We start from the raw sequence: 20,635 nt of genomic DNA, 5'->3' as shown, positions 1-20,635 counted from the left end.
CCTCCCAGGTTTTTCAAGACTGCCTCCTTCACTTGCTGTCTGTGTGCTCAGCAGCATGAAGTTCAGCAGCACCCCAAACTAAGCGACCAGGCACACAAGGGCTGCATTCCAGGGCCCTGACCACTACCTCTCACGTCTCCAGGGCCTAAGAGATGGACCACATTTTAGAACTGTGCTCTACCTCAATAATGAGAAGCATTAAGCTTTCTAAAGTTTAGTGGAAGAAATAAATAGCATCATTAAGAACCTTCCAGAATCTGAATTCACTAGCCTGGATGTATGTCAAGAGAGAACAGGAAAAGGCTGTGGGGAGTCAAATGTGAACAAGGCTGTGGCCACTTGGTTCACTGTGGGCTTTGATGTGGTCATGCCTCAATTGCATCACCTCTTGGGTTCTTCTGTTCATGTCTCATGTGGACAGGGCCTGTGGTCACAGAGACACAGGCATGTTCAGAGCCTTGCCCTGTCTCCAGGATTATAAACAAGAGTTCCTGTGGCCAGGTTAGCCTAGACTCAAGCTGGATGTGACCTCTGTCCCCATCTTTTGTCTTCATTTCTCATCCCTCAGTTTCTATAGATTAAGCCTTGTCTTGCTCTTGCAAGGGATGCTGGTCTCATCCTGCTTTGGGAGTCCCCCAGATGTGACAGCAGTAATGTTTTCCCCTGCCATTATCGCTGCAAGACCCAAACAATGCCCCAACATCCAGAAGAAAGTGAAGAGATGAATGATGATTCGTTTGGGGGCTGTTTCCTGGATTTGATTTACTTTTTCCTAGTATCTCAAGGTCTAACTCCTGATGATAGGATTTGCAGGGAGGATGATACTGTAGTGTCTTCTCTTAGGCCAGGTCCTTTTAGAATTGTGTTGCACTCTGCTTGGCTCCTCCCTCTCCTCCCTCCCTCCCTCTGCTAATCCTAGTGAATGGAAACAGACTTCCCAGGGGAAAAAAAAACACAGCAGTGATTGTTCCTCAGATAACTGTGTGTCAAATGAGTGGCATGCTTTCGTTGCTTCTAGGACACACCATAAAGTAACCAAAACTATTGCAGGCCTCATGGAGCATGCATTGCAGTGGGAGCATGCATATGATACACTGTAATCAGAAGAAAAAAGGAACCATTGTTTCAGAAGGTAGCAGACATTATAAAGAAGGTGTTCCAGGAAGCAGGTGCTTTAATACGGTGGCCCGTGTGCGACACATTGGAGCATGATCGTCAGGAAAAAAAAAATTAAGATCATGAGAAATCTCCCTGAGAATGTCCAAACCATGATTTTTTCAGGCTATGGATCCTGCAGTACAGATGCACTGTGGCAGAAGCATGTCTGTATGTTGTGGATGAATACGGAAGCTAACTACTAGAGCAGAGGCATGGCAGACCTTTTCTCAGTGTGACAGAACCAGAAGACAGTTGCCTCCAGGAAAGTGTGGCATGACTGTTTCCCCCTTTCAGAGAAAATGGCCTCACAGTATCTGGGAAGAATGTTGCCTTTCGCTGAGATTTGGGCATTGAGAAAAACCGACTTTGTGCATTAAATGCCAGAAAGGAAAGCCACAAAACCGAGAGGCTAAGAGTCACTGCCGGTCTTCTTAGGGCTCAGATGTCTCAGATCTACCAAACCAAATCATGTTGGATCTCCATCCTTGAAGTCCCAGGCTTCTAGTCAGAACTACTTGGTGAAGAAACATTGTCCTGACGTATTCTCCAACTCCACACAGAGGGGAGAAGCAAATGAGGTTGACCAGGGGTGAGTTTTTAACTGAAACAACCACTCTTCACAAGACACAAAGCACACAGGAGACCAAGTGGACAAGAAGCACTCGGCTCTCATCACCCTTCCCTCAAAGCTCCTGCTTCCCTTGCCTCATCATCAGGGCAGGTACTGGGTGCTGATTTCCACAGGTCTGTTGTTCCAGCTCCTGTTTAACCAGAGAAGGGAAATTGAGGTCCTAGATTCTCCTAGGGCCAGTTAACATTTCTCCTGGGATCCAATAAGCAACCAAAGAGATGGGCTTGCCATCACTGGCCAAAATAGAGATTTAAAGGAACATCACATCTGAAGAACTGCTTGCTAGCTGCCTCCCTCACCATGGATCCCTTCCGTGATCACCAACCCCCCTGCACACAGATGTGCTATTAAGTCAGAGAAGAAGAGTTTTGGCCACACCCAGTCCTCCAGCCAGGACCGAGCCGGCTGTGGGCTCTTTGCATGGGCACTGCAGGGATTCAGCAGAAAGGTGCCCCTCAAATCTGAACAGAGAAGGTCTCCTCCAGTGAGCCACTCTTGGCTTTGATTCCCATTGCAGCAGCAGCAGAGCCTGCTCCTCTGCCTGGACAGTGCTGCCCCCCACCATCGTCTGCTGGTCCATTGTCTGCTCATAGTACTCCTGCCCTTGGCTTTAGCCCCTGACCCTCTACCCTGGTCCTGCTGCTGGACCCAGCCTTTTCAAAACTCTTAAGCCTCTTGGCCAAGCCTGGCTTTCTTATATCTCACTCACCATTTAAATTACTTTGCTATGCAGCTTTCCAAATGTAAATCCTTCAGTGGTGCGATCTTTTTCAGTTAAATCCTCATCCCAACTTGCTGCCAGTTTTATCTCCTTTAAACCACACCAGTTCCTAATATCCCTAATCACTCAAAACCTGTTTTTTCTCTGTTCCTGAGATAGTCTGGGTATGTCCTTCTGCTCTGACATCCACAAAACCTTCTTCTTTGCCAGAGTCTCTGACATGGGCATCTTCTCCTGGCTTCGCTTCATGTTACTTCACCCCTGTGTGATTTCCCCTGTCTCCTCTGTCTTGGTTACCTTACTCTTTCTCTGAAGAGACCCCATGACTAAGGCAGTTTATAAAAGAAAGCATTTCATTGTATACTTGCTTACAGTTTCAGAGGGTGAGTCCGTGCCCACCATGGCAGAGAGCATGATAGCAGGCAGGCTGGCATAGCACTTAAGCAATAGCTGAGGGCTTACGTGTTGAGACAACAACCATCAGAGAGAGAGAGAGACAGAGACAGAGACAGAGAGCTAACAGGGAGATGGAATGTGCTTTTGAAACTTCAAAGCCCACCCCAGTGACACACTTCCTAATCCTTTCAAAACAGTTCCACCAACTAAGGACCAAGATTTCAAATATACAAGCCTATGGAGGCCATTATCATTCAGGTCATCACATTGTTACACCCATTTGCTCCTCCCAGATCCTCTTCCTCACCTCCCCTTCCCTATTCACTGGAGTCTCCTGCTCAGGACACCCTTGCAGAGGGCAGAGGGGATGTGTACTGAAAGAGGACCCCAAAAACAGTACAACTCCTCAGGGGTCGCTCCTTCTCCTTGATAACAGCCCCAGGGGCCACGGGCTGCTGGTGAGGTGACTGGGGCTCAGTTGGCAGAAGTTGTGCCAGCCTGTGACAGACGGCTCCTGCTCCGCCCGCCTGAACCAGAGTCGCTTCAGCACCACGGACAGTTCCTAGAATGCCCTGAAGCACAAACCCTCAGGGAGACAGCTTGCACCTCTAGCCTCTTCTACCTACCGCCCACATACTCTGTTGGACAACATGCAACAGAAATCAACTGGCAAGAAGGACACGCCTGAGAATCAAAGCAGAGGCTCCGGGCAAGCCCAGTGACCAAGAGGAAAAAGAGAGATGCTGAAAGACGAAGCAGAAATAGAAAGGGAAGGCAGAGGAGTTCCAAAATGTCACAAATTCTTTTTCCTATGTCCAGCCATCTCAAAAGCTGAAGCTCATCTTCAAGACTTTCTGATGAGGGGCCACACCTGCCCCTTTGGTACCCAGCAATCTTCATTTCTGGGGATGCCCTGGAGCACAGAATCATGGGCCATCAGAGCCTCTGGAAAGCACTTGAGGAACAAAATCTAGTAGGTCTCTGTGGCTGATGCTTCCAGACCCTTTTGGAGTGACCATTCTGCTTGACATTTAAGGAAGTATGTGCAATTAGTAAACACTGGATTCATTTTGAGACCCCAAACCAAGAGTGTAGGCTAAAGTTTTCCTGCCTGGCCCACAGTCAGGACAAATCTCTCTCACCTGCCAGTCCCACAGCCGTCAGACCCAACCAAGTAAACACAGAGACTTATATTGGTTACAAACTGTATGGCCGTGGCAGGCTTCTTGCTAACTGTTCTTACAGCTTAAATTAATCCATTTCCATTAATCTATACCTTGCCACACGGCTCGTGGCTTACCGGCATCTTCACATGCTGTTTCTCATCATGGCGGCTGGCAGTGTCTCTCTGACTCAGCCTTCCACTTCCCAGCTTTATTCTCCTCCTTGTCCCGCCTACACTTCCTGCCTAGCCAATGGCCAATCAGTGTTTTATTTATTGACTAATTAGCAACACATTTGCCATACAGAACATCCCACAGCACAAGAGAATAGAGCCATCTAGTTTTAGAATGGGTCTTCCCACCTCAATTAATCCAATTAAGATAACCCCTCAAAAGCATAGCCAAAGGCTTGTTTCCCAGATGACGAGGATTCTGTCATATCAACAATTAACACTCTCACAGTGTGCTGTGATGTGTGTGTGTGTGTGTTCATGTATGTGTGAACATACATATGCTCGTCTGTGTACATATATTACAGGCCATAGGTCTAGTCAAGTATCTTTATCGCTCTCCACCTTATTTTTTGAGATGAGATCTCTCACTGAGCCTGGAGCTCACTGATTGGGCAAGACTAGCTGGCAGATGAGCTCCAAGGAGCCTCCTGTCTCCACATCCCCAGCATGAGGATTACAGACGTAGGATACCATATCTGGGTTTGGGGTGGGCACTGAAAATCTGAACTCAGGTACTCATGATTGTGCAGCAAGTACTTTACTGAACCATCTTCCCAGGCCTATTTTTGGGAGCCATGCAGCCTAGCTCTGGACCGGTATATGAGTGTGTGTCCAATGGGTCTCCAGATGAGGCAAGAGCCCATGGGGACAGTTGAAGCATGAACCTAATTAGTCTTATCAATAAAAACCAGGAATCAACTGTTGGAGTAATAATCTGAAAGATCAGAGAAGCAGAGGAGCGGCCACCAGTGACTTCTCTCCGGATCCCCCAACACAAAGGGCCAAGATCCTGTCTCCACCCCCTTTATCACTTCCTCTTTCCGCGAGTGCTGCGATTAAAATTGTGAGCCACCACCACCTGGCCTCTACAGTTAACTAGTGGCTAGCTCCACCCTCTGATCTCCAGGCAAGCTTTATCTGTCAGAATACAAACAAAATATCACACAACAGTCTTACTCGGCAAGAACCAGTGGACTTTGGGACAGAGCACAATACTGCTGGGACCGTATGGCCTGCATGCTCTCTTCTCTCTCATTGATGATTCTCTTGGCAGTTTTAGTGTCATTTTGTCAATCATGCATGGGACAGGTGTGATCATTCCTGGAAATAGCAATTTTCTTGAATATTTTCCCCTAAAATATTTTGGGAGCTGATGCTTCTCAGGTTTCTTGTCTGGGGATGCCAGCTGTCATTTCAGACCCGGGAGCTGTCCTGATTCAGTACTGACAGGATGGGAGGCAGATCACCCCTATTTCTGTAAATGTGTTTTGAACGATATTGCTGTTCTTGAAAAGGTGTGCCTATGTCAATCACCTTTTAGTTTTGTGCAGATGAGATGTACCTGGCTTGATATTTGGTCAACTTAACAAAATGGTAAGTGTTTTTAGTTTAAGGATGTTTTGATGTGAAAGTTGGGAGAAAACATATTTGACATACTTGGTTTTGCCAGAGGTTAATGTTGGAGGATGGGAAAAACTTGTTAGGATGGGAAAACATGCTTGTTTTTTATGTATAAATAAAGGTGGCTAAAGCTATTTGGGGCCCGGCCACTTGTGTGAAATTCATCTGGTGGTCAAACAATTCATTTCTTCGTCTCAGGACCTGAACCCAGGCTTCAGCAGGACCATGTCAGCCTACGAACGTTGTTTAGAAGACAGGTGTTTTCACTTGACTATTTAAGCTACTTCTACACCTCGGCTGTGCCTCATTCATCACTTGCCGCACTTGATAATCAACCTGCTTTGATGGCACTGCATTGGCAGCTGAGGTGTGGAAGACCCAATGATTAGTTTCTGAAATACAACGGCAAGCACAGCCTTGTTACCCTCTTTTAGTTTTATAATTTTTTAAGAAAAATGTTAAATCAGGGCTGGAGAGATGGCTCAGTAACTGCTCTTCCAGAGGAACCAGGTTCAATTCCCAGCACCCACATGGCAGTTCACAACTGTCTGTAACTTCTGTTTCAGGGGATCCAACACCCTCACAAAATCATACATGCAGGCAAAACACCAATGTACATAAAATACAAATAAAAAGCCGGGCGGTGGTGGTGCACGCCTTTAATCCCAGCACTCGGGAGGCAGAGCCAGGCGGATCTCTGTGAGTTTGAGGCCAGCCTGGGCTACCAAGTGAGTTCCAGGAGAGGCGCAAAGCTACACAGAGAAACCCTGTCTCGAAAAACCAAAAAAAAATGTTAAATCAGTGACGTTTATTACTTAGATATGTTCATTTCCTGCATTAATAGTTGTAAACTTAGGAGCTGCTTTGTGACTTTAATACTCTGAATATCTGAATGGGGTGGTGATTATGGAGACTTTTACTTGTTTGCTTTCACTAGTGTTTGTGCATTTTTTAAAATTTAGATTTACTTAGTTTATGTGTTTGAATATTTTGCCTGAGTGTATGTCTGTGTACCATGTGTATGTCTGGTACCCACAGGGGTCAGAAGACAGTGTCCAATCCCCTGGAACTGGAGCTATGGATGGCTGTGAACCACCATATTGGTGCTGGGAACCGAGCCTATATCCTCTGCAAGAGCAGTAAGTGTTCTTCACTGCTCCAGTCCCAGTATTTGTGTATTTAATGTGTAGCCCAAGACAGTGCTTCTTTATCCAGTGTGGCTCAAAGAAGCCAAACTGTTGAGCACCCCTATGTGGATGATGATGCTGAGTGCTGCTGCATAGTGGCCTCTGTGCCTAGGCATTGTTTGGAGCAAGGAACCTACCTCTTCAGTAGCATTCTCAGCTTGGGCTCTCTGCTTTCAGATGAATTTGCATTTCCCCAACACAGAGGCTTTGGTGGATGTCTTCTTGTTCTCAGGGCATCTTTCCCACCTTCCCAGCATAGACTAAGAGGTTTTCATTAATGGTACTACTCTTTCCCAATTGTAACTGCTTCCTCAGCCTCCTCATTGGCAATTCTGCACTCATTTATATCCACACCAAGTGGACCCATGTTCATCTCTTCCTAATGCAGTTGGTGCTCTCACTCACTATATCTGGATAATAATGAACAGTAACGATGCCACAGCCTGGATGGACTCTTCTCTGGAAAGTTCCTTTGTCAGACAAAGCAATCCATTACTTCTGAGTTCAGCCTCACATGAGTTCTCAGGACATGGCCTGAATACATCAGATTCTTTGCCAGAATACTGAACAAATGTTTTCTAGCCCAGGAGAGCCCTTGTTTCCCTCTGATATCTCATGAGCCATACCTCCATTGTCTGCATCTCTCTCAACATGCTTGTTTTCCAAACTCACACCGGAATGGGCCATTAAGCTATGTTTATAATGATCAAGGGCTTTTCTAGCCCAAAGTTCCAAATTCTTCCAAATTCATCCCACAAACCTAAGCACCATGTGGCTCCACTTCTCTAGAAGTTCTCCAGTTTTCTGGAGTACTTTACTTTCATTGCTGTAGCAGAATACCTGACAAAATTGACTCAAGAAGAGTTTATTTGGGCTCACAATTTGTAGAGACAGTCCATCATGGCAGAGAAGCCAGGTCAACAGGAACATGAGAGACACTAGTCACACTGGGTCCATAGTCATGAAGCAAAGAGAAATAAATGCTGCTTCTCCACTTGATTTCTTGTAATGAGTCTTCCTCTGTCCCTCCAGCCAGCTCCCAAGTAATGACATAAAGACTTATTAATTATGAAAGTTTGGCCTATAGCTTAGGCTTGTTCCTAACTAGTTCTTCTAACTTAACCCATTTATATTAATCTATGTTCTATCATGTGGCATGACCTCTCTTCCATCTTGCACCTCCTGTTTCCTCTCAGTGTCTTCTGGCATCTCCCATATGCCTAAATTCCTTCTCCTCTTCCTTTCCCTCCCAGGAAATCTCACTTTTACCTCCTGACTAGCTATGGGCCATTCAGCTTTTTATTACACCAATCACAGCAATACACCCTCACACAGTGTACAAATATCCCACAACATTTCCCCCTTTTATCTAAATTTTTTTTAAAAAAGGGTTTTAGCTCTAACATAGTAAAACTATATACAATAAGAGCAATTATCAAGTAAGAATTACATTCACAATGTTCAGTCCATATGCGTTTGTCAAATTTGGAGAAAGTACTATATTATCTGTCCTATCCTAGTGAGCCCAAAGTTTTATACCTAAACTATTTTTTTTATCAAAACTTGTATTACCAGCCTAAAAGTATCTTTTTAGACCTAAAAACATCTTCTTAGATAAACAATTTATGCTTTTATGTCTCTCAACCTTATTCATTTTATACCTCTTTTGTGAGTTTTTTTTTAAATTTGGTAACAAAGAAAACTATATACTATCTACTCTTCAACTCCATCACAGACCCAAGAAAGATATATTACCTGAGTAAACAAAAGTGCAGAGCAATCAACTTCTAAAATATAGAAATGACAGAAGCAGCTGGCTGCCTGGACAGTCACCCAAGGTTCCTCTGCAACTTTGGCACATCCATCTTTGGCCTACAGGCCTAGAATATCTGACAGACTTTTCTGTGAAGCAGGAAATTTTGAAGGACTGTCCTACTTTGTCTTGGCAAAGTTCAGCAGTCGCCTTCTTTTGTGTCCTGCTGGTCCAATTTAAACAGCATATTGTCACAGTTGAGGCAAGGGCAGTTTCTTGCCCAAATGGCTAGCTTTACCACATTGAAAGCAAACTCATATGGAGATTCTTCAATGCTCATCATCCTTTTCTGAAGTAAATTGGTGCTGCCAGGAGCAGATATGTCTTACTATCATGAAAAGCCTTATGTTATTCACACATTTTGTACAGCATAGAAATCTCTAAGACACACCAGGAACTGCACTTTTTGGACAAACTGTATGTTATTTAAGTCATCATAATTGTAGATCATTATGCACTTTAGGTGTTGTTTTTCAATACTTACAACATTTTCATTTACAAAAACAGTTAAACAACTAATTAAACAATTAAAGTTGCTAGTACTCTTTAATGTATGGTACTGTATAAACCATTTTCCTCTGTGAAGAGGGACCAAACAAAGTTTACATAAGTATCTAGGTTCACTCCTTTTTCCCTGGGCAGCACTAACTCTGCAGGCTCTTGTAGGAAACTTTTTCTTTCCACTCGCTGGGATACACATAGGTTCATGCTGCTTCACATCACCTGACAACCCTTTGGGTAGATCTTTACAAGGTCTTGCACCCCCTGGGGAAGAGCTGGACAGATTTGTCTGTGGTTCTGGAGACTTGTCATCTGTTATCCAGTTTCTCACCACTGATTGCAGAAACTGTTCATACTTCATTTTTGCCTGTGGGTTGAGGATGTTGTACACTCTAAATGAATTGAAAAGTCTACAGTTTATAAGGAAGAGCACTATTATTTTTGTCCATTTCATCGTTTTCCTTGGAATGGAACAACATGAAAGGAGTTGATCTGCATGTCAATGCTTTTCATTTGGGCACTGTATTCCTTGATGCAGATGGGTTTTACACTATTCTTTCCTGTTTTTCTATTTTTTTTTCCTATTGTCAAGACAGAAATGTCATGGATCATTGATAACATTCAGACAACCTGCTTGTCTTTCCAAGCTAGGAAAAGAATATCACCTTTTCTGGAAAATATTATGTCAACTTTCTTCATTCTTAATGTTTTCATTTTCAAATTTGTCTATAAACTCTGCTCGCTCTAACAGTCCCACAGACTCTAGTTTTGTTCCATAGCAGCCATTCAGCAGCAAATGTAGCACTGTAATGATTATCCTGGCAAACATGGTGCCATTTGCCAAGATAGAGCCCAAGGACCCAGCTTCTTGCCATCTCTTTCCTTCGGCGGTGTAGAACCCCATATTAAAGACACAGCTGCTGCCACTCTTGCACACTAAATTTTGCCATTTTCACTGGGTTGTATGTGCAAAACATTTAAATGTCATCTCCATGGAATTATTCCCTCAACCAGAGACAACTGATGCTTTAGTTTGTATATTGTTGAAAATTTATGGAGGAAGTAATCCAGCACAGGCTGGATCTTCAAAAGTCTCCCCAAGTGACTGTCCATTTTGGCCTTATCATTGAAATGCCAGAATGTCCATATTTGTTCAAATATATGGTGACTCATTGTCTGTGGAAACATAGGGGTACATATCAAAGGATCTGTTGACCAATAGTCTTTTCAAGCTACCTTTTCTTGTTTGATCCATCAGAATAATTAGGTCAAGAAATTTCTTGATGTCCTTATGTATAACCAAAAATCACTTTAGTATTCTAGATGGTGTTTTGAATTTCATTGTGGTTTGATTGTGACAGTTGGACAGCTCTTTGCACATCTCAAACAATTCATCACCATAAAAGAGATTGGTCACAGAGGGTACAGAGTCCCACTGAGACAGAAATGTAGTGACCCCTTTATGACCTTCAAACATTGTTAGCATGGTGGTGTGTCAGTTTCAGACCAACAATTATCACTACCTTCATCAGTGTGAGAATCACTTGAAAGCACCGCCACCTTGCTCTTCCTTACAAGTCTAATAATTTCACTGTCACAATTGGTAGAATCATCTCTGGAATCGTCAAAACAGTCATCTGCATCTTCAATCTAAGAATATCTGATAAATTATCATTAAATACTTCCAGAAGTGTATCAGTTGCATTGGTTTCCCTCCTTTTTCTGAGTGGCAGCATTTCTAAAAGAGCCAGAAACTTGAAGACAAAGACTATTTGAATGACCAAAATACAAGGTAACTGCAATGTTTTATGGGTTCACGCAATTAAACAGTTTTTTGTAGGTTAACATGCATGGTTTCCACCAATGAGATCACTTCATTCAATGTGGACAAGACAGTGTGTTGACATCTAAGGTCCATAACAGACAGACGTGTGAAAATGAGAAAACTCGTGAGCAGTATGAAATGTGTTAAAACATCTTAAATGCCATATTCTGTATGTCTCTGAAGTGTTTGAAGACTAAAATCTAAATCTAAATCTATCTAAAATATATCTCTGTAAGGCCTTGAAAGCATACCTAATTGTTGTGGAATATTAAAGATGTGTTACATTCATTTATGCTGTGGAATATTTGTTTAATGATACAAAGATGTGTTACATTTGTTTAATTAAATAAATTAATCTGACGTCAGGAGGCTGAGTCGGCAACTAGCTGACAGGAAGTGGTAGGGAGGAACCATGTGAACCTAGGGTTCCTAATTGGGTGCTGAGCAGAAGGATGCCCTGTTTTGGGGAAGACACAAGCTAGGAGAGAAGGTTAGCTACTTGCTATTCAGTCTCTCTGAGTGAGCAAAATTTCACCTCAACCTTGGAATTCTGAGATCTATAGAGGAATACAGATCTAGATAAAGTTCCCTTTAGTGGCTATGATAGAGCAAGTGCCTGAGGGAACAGAATTCCTGCCCGTCTATGGCCAGTGAGGCCAAACAACTACTGGTAGCTGTGGAGTTGCAATTGCCGATTAGGACAGAAGTTGCTTAAGGGCCAGCTACTGGATTTAATGAAAAACAACACCTAAGATAACTGTAAGTTTGATTGTTATAGATGACTAACTACTAACCTACTGTTTTTGTTTGTTTTGAGACAGGGCTTCTCTGTGTAACAGTCCTGGCTGTCCTGGAACTTGCTCTGTAGACCAGGCTGGTCTCAAACTCACAGAGATCCACCTGCCCCTGCCTCCCAAGTGCTGGGATTAAAGGCATGTGCCACCACTGTCTGACCTAAACTGCATTTCTTAATTGTCCTAAATAATTTATAATAATAGCTTTCAAGGACTAGAACTTTACATTTTAAATGAGCTGCATAGGTATGATACCATAAACACATATTTTTTTCAGGAGGTCTCCCCCAATCAAATCTGATCTTCATTAATTTTGAAAAGAATCATAACTTTTTGTTTCCTATGGAAACAAAGGCATAACCTCTACCCCAAAGCAACATATTTTTTACTTCCATTCTGAAGTGAAGATGTTCTTTTTTTTTTAAGATTTATTTATTATGTATATAGTGTTTTGCCTGCATGTATGCCCATATATATATATGGTGTGTTCTAACAAAAATAACCTTAAATTTGTATCAATATATAAAAATCCATATCAATGTAAAATATTTGACACTATGTGGTTATTCAAAAGTAGACTTAACAATCTACCCTTTTATTCCATCATTTATATACTATATCCTGCCTTTTTCCATTTAGAAAGAGATCCCTGAATCTAACCTCCTTTGTTCATTTTTTTTCCTGACCATGATCACTAACAACTTGTAACCAACCCCCTTAAAAATGATGATAAACATCTATAATCCATTGAACAACCAAAACCACCCACCCCACATCTTGGGAATGTGGGTGTTGTGTTCTCTAGACTGCTTCCTGTTGTCTGGGGGTAATGGCATCTCTAGGGGACCCTAAGAAAACTGTGATAATGATCAAGTCCTGGGAGACCCAGCTGTATCATTTGTTGTCCAGTCTCTGTGTAATGGGAAAGTGCAGGGCTTATCTGAAGTCCTGGCTAGAGTAGTCTGTGAGGCTGGACCATCTCAGCTAGCAGCTTTGAAGTTGTTCTGGATGCAGAATTTTGAGAAAACTGCAACAGAGGCATTCTGAGAGGCTAGATAACCTGGGGTACTTGTCTTTATTGGTGTTTGGGTTTTTTTCTGCAAACATGTAAACTTTTGAAGGTAACATATATATCTGTATTAACACAAGTATAGAATGTTCAGTGTGCACAAGTCAGTTAAAAATGATTTTTTGCTTTATGTTTGATCAGGTAAAAGGCATTTGTTAACTTTATAAGTTTGTTTGGACTGTATAACCAAGCCTCTATCTATGCCATATAACGGGATTGTATATACTATTAAGTCATGAGGATTCCATAGCCATTAAGATTTATCATGTTTCAGTCAGTCTCTGTTCCCATAGTAGAGGAATCAGCATATACATCACCTGTCCTGTAGTCTTTCTTGGTTTCATTTTTCATATCTATAGTCATGATTTTCAGGAGGTCTCCCCCAATCAAATCTGATCTTCATTAATTTTTGAAAAGAATCATAACTTTTTGTTTCCTATGGAAATAAAGGCATAACTTCCCCTGCAAAGCAACATATTTTTTTACTTCCATTCTGAAGTGAAGACATTGTTTTTTTTTTAATTTATTTATTATGTATATAGTGTTTTGCCTGCATGTATGTCTGTACACCAGAAGAGGGCACCAGACCTCATTATAGATGGTTGTGAGCCACCATGTGGTTTCTGGGAATTGAACTCAGGACCTCTGGAAGAGCAGCCAGTGCTTTTAACCTCTGAGCCATCTCTCCAGCCCCATGAATACATTCTTAAAATACATAGGTTGGTTTAATTTAGCAGTTTCCATAATCTCATGTCTCTCAGCAGCCATTGTTTTTTGTACATTAGCATTTAAAAATTCAAAGTCAACAAAGCACCATACAGGATCCAGATATCCTGTGTATTTCCCATCCTTAAATGGCTTATTCTTTTTATTACTTTATTCTCTCTTTAAAGACTTTATTGTTTTTAAACTGTTTATTTTTTCTATGACTGTCTATATCCATTTTTTACTGTATCTGTTTAAAGGTTTTCTCAGTCTGGACCACTTTCCTGCATGCCTGCAGTATTCTCTGACCATGAGACAAATCTGAAACAGCCAGGCCAGTGCTGTAGTTCTGGCAGTTGGCTCCATCCACTTCAGTTCCCTGAGAGTCTAGCCTCATGTCTGTGTGTTTACTGCCCTAGTCCGGGAAGCTGCTGTGTCCACCATGCAGCAGGCATTTTTACCTAGCAGGCAGGCTGCTCAAGTGCTCTGTTGCACAGCAGGGCCTCTTAAAAGAGCCACACCTCTATGTGCTAAGCCTACCCAAGAGACCACTTTCTCAGGCCCTGTGTGGATATTCAAGCCCCACATTGGGCACCATATGCAATGAGTCTTTCTCTGTCCTGTCAGCCAGCTCCCAAATAATGACACAGAGACTTCTTATTATGAAAACTCAGCCTATAACTTAGGCTTGCTCCTAATTTGCTCTTATAACTTAAATTAACCCATTTATATTAATCTATGTTCTATCACCTGGTGTTGCCTCTCATCCATTTTGCACCTCCTGTTTCTTCTCAGTGTCTTCTGGCTTCTCCTGCATGCCTAGATTCCTCCTCTTCTTCCTTTCTCTCACAGGAAATCCTGCCTATACCTCAAGCCTAGCTATTGGCTGTTCAGCTTTTAATTATACCAGTCACAGCAATACACCCTCACACAGTGTACAAATATCCAACAAAAGTTTCTTCTGTTTAATTAGCACAGAATTATGCTGCCCATATTTAGGTTGTATCTTCCCATCTCAGTTAACTTAATCTAGAACTCCCTCAGAGACATGTCCAGTGGTTTGTCTCCTAGATATTCTAGATACTGCCAAGTGGATAACATTAACCACCACAGACACTATCATTTACATGTATTTTTTTTATTTAACAACCCTGGGGATGGAACCCATGGACCTGTATGTGCTAAGCAAGATCTCAGTCACTAAGCTTCATCTTCATCCCAGTACATAGCTTTTGAGTCACAAGGAAGTGGTAGTTTTCCCAGGGAAGACAACTGGTATGCAAGACTGATGAAGCTGGATCTCAAGGCTTCAGTCAAGTGTACAGATTTGCCTCTGGCCTCTGATAAGAAGTGGGGGGCCCTTGAGGAGCAGTCTCAGGTTGGGCTTGGGAATTCCCCTACTGAGTCATGCTGTGAGTGTTGGCTCCACAGAACTTTGGCTCTCTCTGCCTTTCTCTGTCCTATATTTCAAGATCCCTTTCAGTAGCCCAATCCCTCTCGTTGAATAGTTGGTAGTTGAGTTGGTTGCAAAGTCACTGGACCACTTGTTTCTCATACATACAACCATGCTTTCTTCCTGATGTTTCCACTCTGTCTAAAGTGTTCTTTCTCACCCTGAATCCCTGAATGTCTATTTTTTCTTCTCCCATATAATTTTTGTAGCATCTTCTTGTATTCCTCCATGATTTTCACTGCTTTTAAAAAATATTGGAGCCGGGCGGTGGTGGCGCACGCCTTTAATCCCAGCACTCAGAGGCAGAGCCAGGCGGATCTCTGTGAGTTCGAGGCCAGCCTGGTCTACAAAGTGAGTTCCAGGAAAGGCGCAAAACTACACAGAGAAACCCTGTCTCGAAAAACCAAAAAAAAAAAAAAAAAAATATTGGTTATTTGGAGAACTCTTCTCCACCCCCCTATTAATTGCTCTTCTGTTGCTGTAGTGAAATACCATGGCCAAAAGCAAATAATAGAAGCTAAAGCTTATTTTGACTTATGGTTCCAGATGGAGAGTCCATAACTGTAGGGGAAACACAGCAGCAAGCAGCCAGAAAAGGAAGCTGAGCAATCACACACAGGAAGTAGAAAGCGAACAGGAAATGGGGTGAGGCTATAAACTCTCAAAGCCCACCCCCAGTGACATGCTTCCTCCAGCAAAGTTCTTTTCCTAGAAGTTCCATAGCCTTCCCAAACAGCACACCAACTGGTGAGTAAGTTGAACATATGGGGTGCATTCCTTATTCTAACTACCACAACTTCTTAGACTATAAACTCATGAGTGCTGTATGAATCGGAGTTCTCTCTCAATACTCCAGAACGCACCAAACTCAAGGCCTTGAGCACAATAAGGGTTCAAACACTGTGGTCAATAAAAGAAGACAGAGGACAAGAAGCAATTGTACTTGATTGTGGAGAAGAATGGCATTTTATCCCTGTTATGGGATGGTCTTCCTGTATGGTGTGAATGTTTTGCTCTTGTTGGTTGATAAATAAAACTGTTTTGGCCAATAGCCAGGCAGAATAAGGTTAGGTGGTACAATCAAACAGGAGATAAAGAAAGAAGGGGCTGCAGCAGACTTGAGCCAGCAGCCAAGGAAGCAAGACATATAGAAAATGAGGTAACAGGGCTGAAGAGATGGCTCAGCGGTTAAGAGCACTGGCTGCTCTTCCAGAGGTCCTGAGTTCAGTTGCCAGAAACCACATGGTGGCGGCTCACAACCATCTGTAACGAGATCTGGTGCCCTCTTCTTGCTTGCAGGCATACATGCAAGCAGAGCACTGTATATATAATAAATAATTAAATCTTTAAAAAGAAAAGAAAGAAAATGAGGTAACAAGCATGAACCATGCGGCAAAGCAGATAAGAAATATGGGTTAATTTAGATGTAAGAGCTAGCTACTAATAAGCCTGAGCCATCAGCCAAACACTTATAATTAATATAAGCCTCTGAGTGATTGTTTAGAAAAGGCTTTGGGACAAGGCAGAACAGAGAAAAGCTTCCATTTACATATCCCTGTATGTCTCACTTTCAAAATGGCATGGTAAAGGTTGGGAGTGTAGCTAAGTGCTTTGCCTAGCATGTACAAAGCCTGTGATCCCCAAATGGTAAAGAAAATTAATAACAAAATTAAATGGCATAGCAATATATTTGGATAAATTGTATGTATATATACATGTATGTATTTATATATATATGTCTGCATTATGTATGCAGATACATATGCTATAATGTATTTTCATGTGTATATAGTTGAAGATAAAATATCTTGAAATTTAGATTTCTAGAAAAAAAGTTACTGTGATTTGGCTTAAAAATCTTCCTCATAGACTTGTGGTTGTTTGTTTGTTTGTGACAGGGTTTCTCTGTGTAGCCTTGGCTGTCCTGGAACTAGCTCTGTAGACCAGGCTGGCTCACAGAGATCCACTTGCCCCTGCCTCCCAAGTGCTGGAATCAAAGGTGTGCACCACCACTGCCTGGCCAGACTTGTGTATTTTAAGACCTGGTCTCCAGTTGGTGGCACTGTTCTGGAGAGTTGGGAGACATGGCTGGGGCAGGTGAACTACTGATGGTCACTTTGAAGGTCATAGCCCTGCCTTGCTTCTTCTGGTCCTTTTCTCTCTGCTTCCAAGTCAGCACCATGCAAAAAGTCACTGCTATAAGCTGCCATTGCTATGTATTGGCCCACTCCAGATGTTACATGTTCCCTGCCCCACCAGGATGGACTGTGTCACCTGAACAACAAACCAAAATAAAGCTCTCCTCCTTAAGTTGCTTCTGGTTAGGTATTTGACCACATCGATGTGAAAAGTAACTAATACAGAAGTCATTTCTAGGCTTCCTCTTAGTTGAGGCACATACGTGTTTTAAAAAGCAATTCTAGGGTAACTGATAGAATATGAGGATATTGATGAGGACTTTAGACACCAAAGACTACCTATAGGAATAGCAAAGCCTTTGGTTTTTCTGTCCAGGGCACAAGCTGAATGCATCCCCACTACCATTTTCTATCTGTGTGACATTTGGAACATTATTTGGGGTGCAGAAATTCACTTCATTTCTGTCCTCAGGGTTCCTACCTGGTGCTGGTCAAATATCTCTCTAGCTAGACATGTGGGGGGTGGCAGAGGAGGGGGAACTACTGTGGAAGAGACAGAAACAACATCAGCTTCTGCCCAGAAGATTCGCTGGATTCTGGACAAGTGGGGATCATTTTTGTAGGGAGTGGGTAGGGGTATTTTATTCGGTATTATAAGAGCATATCTGTACATCTTGTAAAAAGGAACCAGCATAGGCACACTATGAACAGTCCAGTTCATATATATCTGCAGCAGCTTGTTTGTGGTGAATTAACCTTTAACCTAGATGTAACCCAGATGCCTCAGGGGGAATGTAATACTCAGTGGCCTTGGGAGTATGCAAAGCCCACTACACAGAAAGGTGGCGATGGGGGAGTGCAGGGGATGATAAGGAGAAAGCGTTAAGACCATGAATCTGAAGACACAAGGCTGACCACCTGACCAGAGGGACAAGACTAAACTTTGGGATGATTCAGTGCCCTTGTTCTGATCTTCTAAAATATGAGAAACAAGGCTGGCCACCTGACCAGAGAGACAAGATTAAACTTTGGAATGATTCAGTGCCTTTGTTCTAACTCTCTATAAATGTGAAAGACAAGGCCGGCCATATGACCAGAGGAACAAGATTAAACTTTGGGATGATTGAGTGCTTTTGTTCTGACTCTCTACAAAGTCTGCTAGCTGGAGACAGGAGGGAGAGGCAGGATTGGGATGTCAGTCCTCTGGCATCTGTAAATAAAGCACATCTTGAAGGTTCAAGCGCTGTCTTTGCTCACTGCGTTTGCAGTGCAGAGCAGCAAAAAACATAAGCATTTCAACTGCAGTTCCTTCCACCCAGTGCCCCTGACCCGAATACCAGCTTAAACTACGTTCTGGATCATGCTTCTTGTGCATTCTGTTAGGAGACTTGAAATGAACCAGATTATCATCCTTAGAGAAATAAAGTTGATAAGCCTGGAACTGTTTGCTGGATCTCTATTCATGTTAGTGAGGTGGTCTGAGCCAACACCTGTATCTTAATTTGTGTTTTAAGGATCTCTGGGGTGTGGCTTCCTTGACTATAAAATGGGCATAGTAACTGTGTTCACACCATAGAAAGCTACAAGGATAAATCAACTATTCATGGGAAGCATGGCCATGAATAAGCATCTGATTCAGGGGAGCATAAACATGGCATATATTGTTACCAATGCTGATGTTCAAAAGTGATAAATGAGGCTCAGCAACTGTATTAGCTCTTGTCCCGTTGTTGTGACAAAAAATACCTGACAAGAAGCAATCTAAGGAAGGAAACGTGTTGTTGTTGTTGTTGTTGTTGTTGTTGTTGTTGGTGGTGGTGGTGGTGGTGGTGGTGGTGGTGGTGGTGGTGTTTGGTTCACAATTCCAGGTATCAGGAAAAGACAGGATCATGACAGCAGCAGGAGCCTAAGGCAGCTGCTCACCTGACACTAGCGCTCAGATCCTTCCAGTTCCACTAAGTCTAAATAATCCCTTCACGGGTCTTCTGAGTGACTCTAGATCCTGTGGAGCAGTGGTGGTGCTGCACATCTTTAACCTCAGCACTCACACTCAGGAGGCAGAGGAGGTGGATCTCCAGAGTGAGTTCCAGGACAGTCAGGGCTGTTACACAGAGAAACCCTGTCTTGAAAAGCAAAACAAAAAGAAATGATCACACACTGGATGGTTTATAAACAACAGAACATTAAGTTTCACAGGTCTTGAGTCCAAAATCAAAGCAGATTTGATGTCCATTCATGAGTACTCTGCCTTCCAAGTAATCACCACCTAAAGGTTCCAGATCTTAATCCCATTACCTTGGAACTTGTTTTTAAATTATTTTTGTTTTACATGCATTGGTGTTTTGTCTGCATGTGTGCCTACTTAAGGGTGTCAGATCCCCTGGAGTTACAGACAGTTGTGAGCCACCGTGTGGTTGGTTACTGGAAATTGAACCCAGGGTCCTCTAGAAGAGCCACTGCTCTTAATCACTGAACCATCATTCCAGCCCCAATCCCATTACCTTGGATGTTAGGAATTCTACCAGTAATTTGTGAGGTCATAAACATTCAGACTATCATACCACATGCATTAGTCCGGCTACTCCAGGGAAACAGAAGCAGGAGAGAGAGGAGAGGAGAGGAGAGGAGAGAGAGAGAGAGAGAGAGAGAGAGAGAGAGAGAGAGAGAGAGAGAGAGAGAGAGGCTGGAGATGACAGAGGGACCACAGAGGGACCGACGTGTAGTTCACAAATGCTCCCGGCATTGACTTCTCCATCAGAGTCTTCGTTCTATTCAATGTCTACCTTCATTTGCTTTACTTAAAATCTGCCAATTTTAATGTTAAGCTCATCCAAAAACACCTTCCAAGAAACAATCAGGAAAAAAATATGACTAAATATATGGGCACTGTGGCTCTGCCGAGTCAGTTGACGCACAACTTTAACAACCACGCCAGCAACAGTTTCATCCCTGTATTAAGCACATATACTCCCACTACACAGCACCATTTCAATTGATCTTGTCAACCCTATAAAGTAGGTAAATATTCTCATTCGTAACTATGCAGAACTAAGCCCCTATTTGTAACTATTTGTAACTAAGTCCCGGGATGATTTAACCTGAAAATGCACATAATTTAGAATCTTGGCCCAGGCATGGTGACACATGCCTTTAATTCCAGGACTTGAGAGACAAAGGCAGGTGCATTTCTGTAAGTTCAAGGCCATCCTGGTCTACATAATGAGTTCAAGGCCACCCAGGGTTAAAGAGTAAGACCTTGTCTGGGGGAAAAAACATCACTGCCAACTGATGAAGTCAGTTCTAACCAAGTAGAAACCAATTTCCCTATCTTCCTGCAGTTTTCAAGGTGCTCACAACCAAGCCAGGCATGCGGCACACTCCTGTAAACTCAGCTACTGCAGACACTTAATGCCAAGGGAATCCTGTGAGCTCTCAAGTTCAAGATCA

Source organism: Peromyscus californicus, unplaced genomic scaffold, assembly GCF_007827085.1.
Source record: "Peromyscus californicus insignis strain IS unplaced genomic scaffold, ASM782708v3 Scaffold_6__1_contigs__length_162567912, whole genome shotgun sequence".
Lineage (NCBI taxonomy): Eukaryota > Metazoa > Chordata > Mammalia > Rodentia > Cricetidae > Peromyscus > Peromyscus californicus.
Note: the sequence above shows the minus strand (reverse complement) of the source record.